Here is a 14,003-nt window from a genome sequence, read left to right on the forward strand (position 1 = left end):
ATTTTGGTTAGTAAAGCAGTTTTACTCATTTTATTTTTACCACGTGATACTTATTCATTTCAGGTTTATTTCAGTTACCGTACTTTTATATATATATATATATATATAATTTGGTTAGTTTTAATTAAAAAGAACAACACTTATAAATAGTTTCTCTCATATGATGCATTCAAATTCTGAATCACTGTTGTGAATCAGTCTGTTAAGATGGTTTCCTGAAATAAATGTTTCATTTGTTCATACCTGTAAGTGCCTTTGATGCATTTAGTGTTAACTGACTGGAATTTATAGTGCAGTCAGGCTAAAAACTTTAATTTGTTCAAAGCCCACATTGCTTTGCCAAATATATGCTTCTTTATTTAAATTATATATAATTTGGGTAACACTTTAGAATAGGGAACACTTATTCACTATTAACTACGACTTTTCCCTCAATAAATTCCTAATTGGCTGCTTATTAATAGTTAGTAAGGTAGTTGTTAAATTTAGGTATTGGGTAGGATTAGGGATGTAGAATAAGGTCATGTAGAATAAGGCATTAATATGTGCTTAATTACTACTAATAAATGGCTATTATTCTAGTAATATGCATGCTAATAAGCAACTAGTTAAGAGACCTGAAAATAAAGTGTTACTATAATTTGATAGTTAAGATTGTGTAACTTTGTTTTCAGACACAATATTGTCAGTTATTTATTATTGATGAACATTGTTTCTAGCAGAATTAACTGCTGTGTCTTCATGCAACACACACAATTCTTGAATCAGAGTTTATAAATGAATGGATTGTGTGAATGATTCAGTAGATTCATTCATATAGTTGATCAGTTGTCACTGTAATGCACAGATGTACAGTCTGTCTGAAACACACAATTAGCTGTTGTACGCTTCAAAGGTTATTGCCCCTTTATGTAGCATTAATACACATTAATATACTTTTAGTAGCTAGTAATGTAGCTACCTACTTTTTCAAATGGGTACCAAGCTTAATTATTTTAAATTACGGATAGCTAGTAAATTAGGATGCTACAGTTTCTAATAGCTTCTTCAACTCTATTAGAATTACTTTCAGAGCACATTTAGAAGACATTTAGTAAAATATTCTGCTATTACACAGTCTAGCACTGTGTCAAAGTTGAGTCGTACTTTGTTTTCTCAGTTCAACAGGAAGTTCATAGGGAGTTGTGATCTGTTCAGGTATTCATGGTTTGAGGAAAATGTGGGCATATATAATTCATGATTTTGTTTGACTGACAGGCAAGACTGTCATAGACTATCCCACAGGCTCTGTCTGCAGCGAGATGTGTGTTATGAAGCTATCATCCAAGCAAATTACTTACTGAAATGACCTAATGTATAAGGCCTCTAATGTATTGGCTATGGCAATTAAGGGCAAGCCTTGTAGCGTTGATGGTATATTGTTTGGCTTAATAATTGTAGCAGTAACAACAACAATATTGAAAGTGACTGATAAAAGCGAAGAACAAGAAGAAAAGAAACAACACTGTGCTATAGTTTTGATTTCAGGACATTTTCCAGCTCATTCTGCACCCACTACAGCTCTAAGGACGGGACAGACTCCGTACAAATCTATGCGAAAATGAGCCAGATTTATTTTCTGACTATTATATAGGCCAACAGAGGCAGTGTTTCCTTGACACATTATTGCACTGAGAGCACCAACTCTCACAGGGCATAAACGGTTTCCTTTTTTTTTTTCAAAGCCAAACACATCTCTTCACATCATTCTGTGATAAGTCTACTAAAGCTACTACTGATTTTATGAGTCACTTCACGCAAGAAATGGTGCAGTCGAGCTTACAACCAAACTGCCGTCTGTTTTCTGGAATGCTGGAAGTTTCACTGACAGACTATTTTTCTGTAAAATTACCTTCACTAACAATATTATTTAAAAAAAAAAAGGCAGTTAAACATGATACATATATGCTATAATGGATTTCACCATTTCACGACATGCAACCTCTAATATTAAGTTTGTCAAAAAAAACAAAAAAAACAACAACATAATTTTCCATAAAAGTTTCCATAAATTGATGAGTGATATAAGGATACAAAACAAACAATAGTACACTATTGTGTACACACAAAAAAAATGAGTTATTACATTATTTCAGTTTGTCTACACTTCAAAATTCCATGTTTAATTCAGTATATTACTTGCCATGGTAACACTTTAGAATAGGGAACACCAATTCACTATTAACAGCATTTATTAACCTTTGGTTCTGTTACTTATTAAAAATTTTTTTTTTACTTATTAAAACATTTTATTTTAAGGTCAAATTCTCACTATAAACTAACTATTTACCACAGCTTTTGCCTCAATAAATTCCTAATTTGCTGCTTATTAATAGTCAGTAAGGTAGTTGTTAAGTTTAGGTATTGGGTAGGATTAGGGATGTAGAATAAGGTCATGTAGAATAAAGCATTAATATGTGCTTAATTACTACTAATAAATGGCTAATATTCTAGTAATATGCATGCTAATAAGCAACTAATTAAGAGACCATAAAATAAAGTGTTACCCTTGCCATTTCTTTCTAACCGTTTGTGAAATTTACTAGCAATTAATGAGTGAAAATTATTTTTACACCAACTTTTTTTCAGTGTGGTGAATAATATCAGTTGATAACGTCCATTATTATTATTTTTTTTTTCTGTCACTTTTGATCAATTTAGTGTGTCCTTGCTGAATAAAAGCATTAACTTTTGAATGTTAGTGTACATGAGGCAACACTTTAGATTAGTGAACACTATTCACTATTAACTAGTTGCTTAACTAGTATGCATATTACTTGCATGTTGGCTGTTTATTAGTACTGATAAAGCACATATTAACGCCTTATTCTGCATGACCATATTCTACATCCCTTAAGCCTGTATACCCGATACCTAAACATAACTACTGCAACAACTACCTTGCTTAGTATCAAATCAATAAACAGATAATTAGGAGTTTATTGAGGGAAAACTCTTAGTTAATAGTGCATTTTTGCTCCCTAATCTAAAGTGTTACTGTACATAATTACACACCTCTTAAAATATCAAATCACACCAATATTAGTCATTTTTTAAAGCCCAGATAAGATGTGTTTCCTGAATGAACCTAATGAAAGTGGTAATAAAAGAAGTATATATATATATATATATATAATGGTATGCATGGTCTTTCACATGTTGTCTGTCCTCCAGTGATGCTCCGCTGTGATGCTCTCATTATGGACTTGTTGAAATGATGATGTCTTTTTGGGTCTAGCCTTATATTCAGCAGGCAGCAAATGATTTGAGTGACTAGTGTGTCTAATTCCCATCCACTGTCAGGAAGGCCAAGCCATAACTGAGAGGCTCTGTAACAAGCAGGAGTTCTTATATACTCAGAATTGATAAGAAGCCTGCATCCTGTAATTGGAGTAGGCGTAGAGTGGAATGTCAAGGGATCTCTGATATTGCAGATCTGTTAACAGCAGAACTTCATGAGCTGGACAGGCTTTTTTAAAAGCCCACTTGATGATAACAACTAAATGATTAAAAAAAAAAAAAGTAATAATGATAAATAAATGTTGACTGTATTTAAGCAGACATGCTTATTTAGAGAGCATGTCAGAATTAATGATTTCAGATGTTAAAGAACAAGTTAAAGAAGTGTCAAAAACCAAAACAGCCCCCGCAGTATTCATAGATTTTCTGTCTCAAGTGGTTTTTTTTCTTCTTTTTTGCACCAGCTCTATCTGTAAAGAATATATATTATGTATATATGTGTGCTTGTGTGTGTGCCTTAAAAAATACAAATTATAATATGCTTTTCTAAAAAGATTTGGCAAAAATCGTATGAATTTGTACGAGTGAGGTCATAAGAATTTGTACGAATTAGCCACCTTGTAAAATATGTACGAATTGCCGTGAGATCGGGCTGGAACAACCAATATGCTAGAAATATGCATGCTACCATATAACTACCATATCTTGTCATATCTTTCTTTCTAATGTATTTATCTATTTATTTCAGTGACAAAATATGGGAAAGTGTTGTGCATTGATGGAGTTATGAGTTGAGTCATGAACTGGAGAACTACTGGGATCCTCTGTCACTATTGTGCCCTTGAACAATCCATTTAGCCTCAGGTTATTCCAGGGGACCGATCCCTGTAATGAATTGTAAGTTGAAAAAGAATAGAGACAGCTAAATGATGAATTGCTAATAGCTAACTAAATTGTCAAATGTTTTGTTAAAATCTGTTAAAAACATGTTAATGGGTTCTGTTCCTAAAAATTGCAATTATTGTTCAGTTTGCAAATGCATTTCACTAGAACAGTTTTATAATTCTCATTGAAACTGCCTGGGCTAGCAAGTTGTTAAGCATAATGGATATGGTCTTACAGTGACTCACGCAATCAACAAAGATACTGATTTGCCAAAAATGCATGTAAATTTAATATATAAAAATAAATTAAAAATTGGGGGGGTCTCCCCTAATGAATATGCATTTTGGTGCATGCCTCCACTGGAGTGCACAAACAGGGCAGTGTCAATGCAAATCAAAGCAGCTCTTTAATTTGATTCACATTGTTCACCAGCTGCTGTTGTCATGTGTAAGAGGCAGACTCTGAGAATGCACGACATGCATTAATGTGATATGAAGTTATTTCTCATGAGCTTTTGGTAAGCAACTGTTTTATTCAAAATTACATTTAGAACAAAAAAAAACATAACTGAATTTAATATATTGTTGTCATTCATGTCAACTTAACGTACACAGCATATAACAGTAATAAAACATATTACTGATAGTTTATGTTCTCTTATTTCAAGCTTTTGAAAGTGAGTGAATTTGTTAGATTTCACATTATTTTGAGTCTTGGTAAATCAAGGCCAACAAGTCTTTGAAATAGGCTGTTTGAAGAGACAGACACATATTATTAGCTCTTTTTATTGAATTAATTTGCAATTTGCAAAACTGGACTGAATCAGTCCAGAAAAGCATGGCACTTTTAATACCAAGGTCATGAGTTTGATTCCCAGGAAAAGCAAGAACTGACAGAATGTGTAACTCAATTGGAAAATAAGTCACTTTGGGTAAAAACATCAGCCAAATGCATAAATGTAAATCTAAATAACTCATAACTTATCAATTGAAATCAAACTGCGTTAACAGGATTGATTACTGAGTTAATCGCTCATCTTTTTTATATCTGACTTGTAATTCAATTTTTACTTCAAATGCTCCAAAAAGAATGTAAGACAAGTGAGCATTTTCTGTTTACAGAGAATTTGTTGACTGATGGAGCAAAAATACTGTTGTGTGTTTAATGATCTGAATCATGGCAGCTGTAAATAAACTTGAACGTGTTAAAGAGACACAACATATATTTTGTGTGGTCAATCTATACGATGTCTCAAGACATTTGGAAGACAATTATGGCAGATGTTTATTTATTTGTTTTGATTTTGACGATTTACACACCCCTGTATAGTTTGTTATACTATATCGGTAAAACTTTACAAGGTCTTATTTGTTAACATTAGTTAACTAACATTCACTAACAATGAGTAAATATATTTTTACAGCATTTATTAACCTTTGGTTCTGTTACTTATTAAAAAATACATATGTTATGCACATTTTATTTTAAGGTCAAATTCTCACTATAAACTAACTATTTACCACAACTTTTGCCTCAATAAACTCCTAATTTGCTGCTTAATAGTTAGTAAGGAAATTATGTTTAGATGTGGGGTAGGATTGAAGGAATAAAATATGGTTCTGCAGAATAAGCAGCCCGATCTCACGGCAATTCGTACATATGATGTGGCTAATTCGTACGAATTCATACGTTTTTTTTTTTTTTTGCGAAATCGTACGTATTTTATGAGTTGCACAATTCTTATGAATTTGTACGAATGACCTACACCTAACCCCACACTTAAAACTACCCATCACTGGGGTTTAGACAAATCATACAAAATCGTACAAGTGAGGTCGTACGAATTCGTACAAATTAGCCACCTCATAAAATACGTACAAATTGGTCGTGAGATAGCGTTGGAAGAAGGCATTAATAAGTGATTTATAAACAGCCAATATGCATACTATAGTGAATAGTGAGATTTGTTCCTTAAAATAAAGTTTAAATTCACAGTGCATTTACTTTAAATGATAACTGATACAACATTTGATCTTTAAAAAATGTAAATGCTTTAAGTTTCAAATAACAAAACGCTGACGTATTGGTCACTGTTAGTTGTTACAAATACTGTATGTTAATATTGAAAACACACCCGAGCAGTTAGTGGATTAAACTGACCCAGCATTATAAATCACAGCTCAACAGGGAATTAGCAGATTTCCCATCCCCAACCAGTGGATAATTCCCAGCACTGTAACATATTATTGTATGTATAGGAAGTCAAACAGTCCTGAATGATAACCATACTTCTGCTTTAACTTAAATTCATGCTAATCAACAATAAGGACTGACATTTTTTATTGTTTAAAAACTTCTTGAATCTATTTCTGTGGAGGATCTCATGAAATTTCAGGCTGTAAAGCATAAGTTGTCGAGGCTTCAAGGAAAGGTTAGCTTTCTATTTTCAAAAACCCGTATTATGAAATACCCAAAAACCACATTTCTCAGTAGCACGATAACTAACGAGCGATCACTAAAAGAGTTGGAAATGTAATTTGGCAACTGATTCATCCCTTGTGGCTTATGTTTTAGAGCTGTTGATGTACATTGCCCATTTGTCACTCTGCCAAAGCTGAACAGCTGGAACTGAAGTGGACCAACACTGACTAGAACACTTGATCACCCTGAACGACTGAAAATGACTGACTTTCTTTGATACCATACACAACTTCCCTCATCAGCATCATCATTAACTTGCCTATCTGACGGATGAATGATCCTTGCTGTAAAGATCTTATTTTATGAATATAATAGCACAAATATGCAAGATGGAACATAAGACGTGACATATAACAGCTTCTGTTCAATCGTAGTTAGTACATAGTACAGTCAATCAATAAACAATACTTTAAGGGCCAGTTTTACTAAGCAGGGCAAATTATCGCGAGAGCGCAATTCCAAAACGGCGCCGATGGGTGTGGAAAGTTCTGCGGGTGATTTACTAACAAAGCGCAAATTAAAGAACACGGACGCAACATCTCATTTACATATCGACCAACGCAATATACCAAGTGTAGCGTAAATTAGCCTGGTCGCAATAAAGAATATAGAATTAAAGAAGCCACAGTACAATGAAAAGAACCGGTTTTGATAGACCAGGGCTGCGTTCGGCCCCGAAAAAACAGTGCAAAACGTTTATTAAATGGAAACGGTGTTCTTTTTGAAGAATTTTCGGAGCCTGATGAAATCGGTATAAATACGTGTTTAATACTGATAAATACGCTCGATGTTACAGTCACTGCCCTTGCTGTCCAGAATAAAGAGAACATCCCAATCGAGTGAACGATTTTTGTGGAAACCGTGGAAACCTAATTATTGTGATCCATTTGCCTCACATTTCAGGATGAAAAGACAAACATTTCAGATGAAGGATAATCCACTTCTTACCTCCGAGACTGTGTTATGATCTATATGACCTTATTATTTTTATTGTGAGTATTAGGCTTATCATTATTGCTGATCACTGTTGTTGTGCTATGATATTGTAATATTTACCATTATATAATCAGAGGAGCATAGAAACGTTTATGAAAGTGTCACCCACAATACAATAGCAAAATATATAAATATGTAGTATTTTTATGTTACATTAATCAGTCAATACGTTTACATGGACATCAATACTCCAAATTTAATACGATTAAGACAATACTTTGATTAAGAGTCTATCATGTAAACAGAGATTGTTGATGACCTTAATCCGGCTAAAGTCATAATCGAAGTAAACATAAATCAAAATAAGACATGTGGAGTATTCCTATTTTAGTCGCATTACTGAGGTGCGGTACAGACATGTAAATACCTTAATCAAACTATTACCGTCGTGTGGGACTTTTCGCCGCATTTTGCGACAGGATACACACACGGCAGCGATCAACCGTTTGATGGCAAATAAAAGAGCTTCAACACTGCCGCCGTCTGTTTGCACGTACAAATAATTAACTGCACTTGAAGCGTTCATAAAATTAAAAATGAAACACCCAAAACTGCATATGGCATCATCACAAAGATGAACTATATGTTTATGTGAAATTCTGGAGGGGACGTCGGATGGCGTGGTGACGTAATGACGCATTCCATTAATCGATCTATGTACTATAACATGTAAAACGGGAACATGAAAGTGTCAGTCCTGTCTTGTGTTTCCCCTCCTCTCGTGCCCATATTTGGTTTGTTCCTGTTCCTGTCATTATGAGTTCTTTAGTCTCCAGCCGTGTTTGATTTGTTCCCCACCTGTTACAGTTCTCCTCGTTTGATTTCGTCCGTTCATAAGCCCTGTGTTTCCCTGTCGTCTTGTCGGTTGTAAATTGTTACTCGTGTGTCCTGCATTCCTGTGTTCCTGCAATTCCAAAATAAAGTCTATGTTGGAAGAAACTCCTGGTCCCTGCGTTTCCCTGGCTCCAGCAGGACCGTGACAGAACAACCGACCAAAACCGTAACCTCTTCCGTTTTCCCCCCCTCTTTGGTTTTCCCTTTTTGTCAGTTTTTTGTTGTTGTTGGTTTTTGTTTCTCCCTTTTTTTTGTGAGGCTCCGTCTCACCAGCCGCCGTTCGCGACCCACGCAAGCCCGCCGCCGTCCGCGGCTCCCCCTCACCAGCCGCCGTTCGCGGCCAACGCAAGCCCGCCACCGTCCGCGGCTCTCCCTAGCCCGCCGCTGATCGCGGTCCAGGCAAGCCCGCCAGTGCCGGCCCCTCGAGAGTCCCCGCTGGTCCCGTCCAGCACCGCGCTTCCAGAGCGCCCCCCAGTGCCTGCGCCATGAAGGCGCTTCCAAGAATCTCCACTGGTCCCGTCCAGCACCGTGCTTCCAGAGCGACCCCCAGTGCCTGCGCCACGAAGGCGCTTCCAAGAGTCCCTGCTGGTCCCGTCCAGCACCGCGCTTCCAGAGCGCCCCCCAGTGCCTGCGCCACGAAGGCGCTCCCAAGAGTCTCCGCTGGTCCCGTCCAGCACCGCGCTTCCAGAGCGCCCCCCAGTGCCTGCGCCAACGAAGGCGCTCCCAAGAGTCTCCTCTGGTCCCGTCCAGATCCTCGCTGCCAGAGGGCCCCCCAGTAACTGCGCCACGAAGGTGCTCCCAAGAGTCCGCTTCCCCTGAACCCCAGCCCAAGACCACCTCTAATTTCCACAGGAAAATTTTGGGGGGGGGTAGTAGGGCTCCGGCCAGAGAGGCCAAGGTGGGGGCTGGGGCAGAGGTCTCGGAGGCAGATCCGCCATGGCGTCCCGAGTCCCCTGATCCGCCATGGTTCCCGGAACGGGCGCCGCCCTGGAGGCCGTCTATGATGTCTCCTGGTCCCTAGAGGCCTCCAGAGCGCCCACCCCCCCTCCCCGTTGGATGTTGCTAGGCGCGGGACGCGCCTTCAGGGAGGGGGGAGTAATGTCAGTCCTGTCTTGTTTCCTCTCCTCTCGTGCCCATATTTGGTTTGTTCCTGTTCCTGTCATTATGAGTTCTTTAGTCTCCAGCCGTGTTTGATTTGTTCCCCACCTGTTACAGTTCTCCTCGTTTGATTTTGTTCCGTTCATAAGCCCTGTGTTTCCCTGTCATCTTGTCGGTTGTTAATTGTTACTCGTGTGTCCTGCATTCCTGTGTTCCTGCAATTCCAAAATAGTCTATATTGGAAGAAACTCCTGGTCCCCGCGTTTCCCTGGCTCCAGCAGGACTGTGACAGAAAGGATTATTCTAGAAGCAACCCATATAAACACCTTAATCATAATATTGTCTTATTCAGAATAAGGAAAATAATTAGATTACTGATGTCCATGTAAACGTAGTCAGTGTCTAGCACACCTTCCTAAGGAAAGGATATGGACCAGAAGACATTGCAATTCCTACATGATATTTAGACAGACTTAAAGAAGTTCCAGATCTATATTTGTGCTCTTATTATTTTAGTTATTTTGCCTTTAATGTAAATAAACATGTGCAAACAACATACTTGCTCTTGTGAATTTATTTTAATGTTAATTACATTTACTTGCAAATTCATCATCATCATGTAACATATGCTATGTTATTATAAAACTCTTACGACAAACATGTCTTCTAATATATTCAATTGTTGTGTATACCGAGCTGCAGCGGACACATATTAAATGACTTCACTTGGACCCATTGTGCGAGCTGTCTCTTTAATACCGCGTGGTTTATATACAAGTTGCTGCTGATTGGGATGACATTTTTGACACACCCACCAAACAAGAGAAAATGTATCTCAAACCCTGTTGCCCACCGTTTCCAGGAAACATGTCGTTCAACCTGGAAACCGTAGCAAAACGTTGGGCACCGGTGTGAGTCTGAACGTGCCCCTGGTTTTGCGTGACTCCTAGTTGAGGGTTCCAAGTCGTCTTTTATTTTCTGAAGCAAATTAAAAATAGAATGGCTTGGCAAACGATATGTTCGGATAATGTGTTCTTCTGGCATTCAAAATAAATGAATACTTGTGGAAAAAAATCCCCTCCCTTCTACCACGCCGGTGCTTCCTCCTAGCAACAATAATTGCAGACATTTCAAGCGCAAAATAGTTTAAGACATGCTTGTACGTTAAATAATGCCGCAAATGCCAGTAATTTGATGAGCGCAAACATTAGTACAGCACGTTTCGTGATTTATTTGAATACTCTCCACCCAAAACTTTTGCGTCTGAAAGGGAAACTCAAACAAATGCATATTCAATAAGGTCAGGCGCCAAAATAACTGTGTCCACACCTCTTCAGCACTAATTCTTCACTGCGCGTCTTTAGTAAAACCTGACAGCCTACTATTTTAAAAGCCAAAAGACGGTTTGCGCTGGCGCAAGCTGTTAGTAAAACTGGCCCTCAACCTTTGAGAAAAAAACTGAAACTCCATGCCCTGCTTTAAAAGCATGCCATTCAGTTGTTATTGCCATTCCAATTTCATCATCATTTTCCATCATTTGTTTTACAGTGAGCTATAATGTTTTGATTCGATTACAATATATCAATATGAAGTCATCTAACCAGATGTTTGAAATTAGTCCCACAGTTGCTTAGTAAGTCAAGCGCTCTCTGATTAGTGAAAAGAGCGTGTTCTTCAGTCATTTTAAATGATTGTCTCACACACATCCACAGGTGTTGCATTACCCATTTGTTTGAACTGCAATTGACTAAAGCTCTCCAGTTTTTTCTGTTGATTTTGCTGATTGAATGATTGTTTAAATTGGCTGTGTTTCCCTTGTGAGCATGAAACACCTGCTCGTGATCCATCACAGGAGATCAGTGTGTGCTGTTATACCTCTCAAACAGGTGACATAACCTAAGATATTCTGAAAAGAGAAACAGGAAAAAGCAGTGGCAGATCTATGAAGCTTGAGCCAAATTACGCATATCTGAGTCAGATATTTAAGAATTGAAAAGGGAAGCATCAAAAAAATCATTGAACTTGTGGAAAATATAATTAGTCATATTTGTAACAAGTTTGACAATATGAAATGATCTAGAAGCAGTTTTTGGACTGAATCTATTGTGAAGTGGCAGAATTCAATAACAGCTAATAATAACATTAATGGGGAAAATTTACTCTCCCTCAGGCCATCCAAGATGTAGACAAGTTTGTTTCCTCACTACACAAGATGTTAATTGATGGACTGAAGAGTTGTGGATTACTTGTGGATTAATGTTTTTTTTTTTTTTTTTTTAATCAGCTGTTTGGACTCTCATTCTGACGGCACCCATTTACTGAAGAGGATACATTGGTGAGCAAGTAATGTAATGCTACATTTCTCCAAATCTGTTGCAATGAAGAAACAAACTCATCTACATCTTGGATGGCCTGAGGGTGAATATATTTTCGGCAGTTTTCATTTTTAGGTGAACTATTCCTTTAAATCATCCTCATATTCCTGTTTCAGTTCATGTTTTATTCATGCAATCAAAGTCAGTGGGTCCAAAAGAACATTAGACCCTATTGGCTTTCATTGTATGGACAAAAATATTTTTCAAGATATCTTTTTTTTTTTCTTTTTTTTTTGTGTGTGTGTATAAACTATTTTTGGGTGAACTACCTGCTAATAGAGTTTTAACTAATCTGACCTTTTTCTAACTGTGCATTAGGTTACCAAGAGTAATTTCTATTAAAACTATTATGAAGCAGCAGAATTAAAAGACAGATAATGCAACTTTAAAACAACATAACAAATACTGTTTTTCCACAAGTTACATCATATCATATCCCATATTTCGTATGATTCTCCATTATCCATGTTATGTGAATGTATATAATGATTAAAATTCATGTTTAGTTTCAAACAGTTCAGAGAACCCTTCATCTGTTATACAAGTAGCAGAGTTGCGCCATATAATGTGTTTACAATACGTCTAGTACTTGCTCTAGGGTCCTTAAGATTTTCTGAAGACTTCACTGAGCATACAGTAATATAAAGTAGGGACATGTTACAGATTCAATTGTAATTGTCCATTGGGTATCTCTGGAGTATAAATTACTGCAGTAATGAGAGCAAAATGTTGTTCTTGAAAGTATCTGTTGTAAGACAACAGTGGATAAATAAATCAATGAATGTATAAAGATGTACAACCACCAAATAAGACGTAACAAGACCTGAACATTTCAAGACAGACTGAAGACATCTGTGCTCCCCTGTGGATTTGAATGTGTGTTGTTAGGCCTTTTATTTATAGTATGTGGTCCCTTTGGGGCTTGTAAGCATGTAATGCTGTGTTTGTGTGTACCTGCAGCGAAATAACTCACTGTCAGAGTGTGCTACTCACAGTCCACCTCGACTTAAATAATATGAGCGCTGGTTTTCATTTGCCTTCACAATGAAAGGAAGGAACTTTTTCGCCTGCACAGTTGACTCAAAGGAGACAGTTCAAGGAGGACGAAGGCAAGGTAAATTGTAAAGAAAAAAGTTTTTTGTTGTTATTCACATAATGAAGTGTGTGGGCACATTTTTATTTAAATCAATACATCTATTAAATAATTTCAATGTCAAGTTAACCTATGTCAGTAAAATATCTTGATTCTGACCAAAAACATACTTTTCTAGTTAATTCTCTAGTGCATTTGGGATGTTTTTGAAAAGTAACCGTTAAATATTAAAGCTAACACGGTCACACTTTAGATAGGGAACACTTATTCAATATTAACTATGACTTTCCCCTCAATAAATTCCTAATTTGCTGCTTATTAATAGTCAGTAGTTGTTAAGTTTAGGTATTGGGTAGGATTAGGGATGTAAAATAAGGTCATGTAGAATAAGGCATTAATATGTGCTTAATTACTACTAATAAATGGCTAATATTCTAGTAATATGCATGCTAATAACTAGTAAAGAGACCCTAAAATAAAGTGTCACCGCTAACACTTTGCAATAAGGTCCCATTAGTTAATGTCAATGCATTAACTAACAATGAGCAATACATGTGTTACAGTATTATTAATATTATTATTATTTTTTTTTAATGCAAGTACATACAAATCCAACTTTTCACTGTTAGCTCAGATTCACTAAATAATATAAGCATACTTCTTTTTTTTTTCATTGTTAGTTCCTGTTAACTAATGCTAAGTATGAAACCTTATTGTAAAGCATTGCCATATTAAAATTTAAATCTGCAAGCAAAGCACTTTAACTTGTGCTGATGATTTTGGTTTATTTATTACTTAAATATGCTTGCCATGGAAGTTGAAAATTAAAACAAACAATAATACTTATATTGTTTATAAGTATATAAGTATTATATGTTGTACTTATATATACTCCAATAATTGTTTAGTATATAGGATGCATTTTACATGGCAAAACATATCTGTCTTCTGTGGAACAGAAA

At 36.5% G+C, this 14,003-nt stretch overlaps 1 long non-coding RNA gene across 2 annotated transcripts in view; it reads left to right on the top strand.

Annotated features, from left to right (window-relative positions):
- The first annotated feature begins 12,914 nt into the window (after window positions 1-12,914).
- LOC131552938 (uncharacterized) overlaps window positions 12,915-14,003 on the top strand; it is a 53,743-nt gene continuing 52,654 nt past the window's right edge. For both annotated transcript variants that reach the window (XR_009274081.1, XR_009274082.1), the window contains exon 1: window positions 12,915-13,062. This is a non-coding gene — a long non-coding RNA (uncharacterized LOC131552938). The remainder of the gene's footprint in view (window positions 13,063-14,003) is intronic.

Source organism: Onychostoma macrolepis, chromosome 14 (genome assembly GCF_012432095.1).
Source record: "Onychostoma macrolepis isolate SWU-2019 chromosome 14, ASM1243209v1, whole genome shotgun sequence".
Taxonomy (NCBI): Eukaryota; Metazoa; Chordata; class Actinopteri; order Cypriniformes; family Cyprinidae; genus Onychostoma; species Onychostoma macrolepis.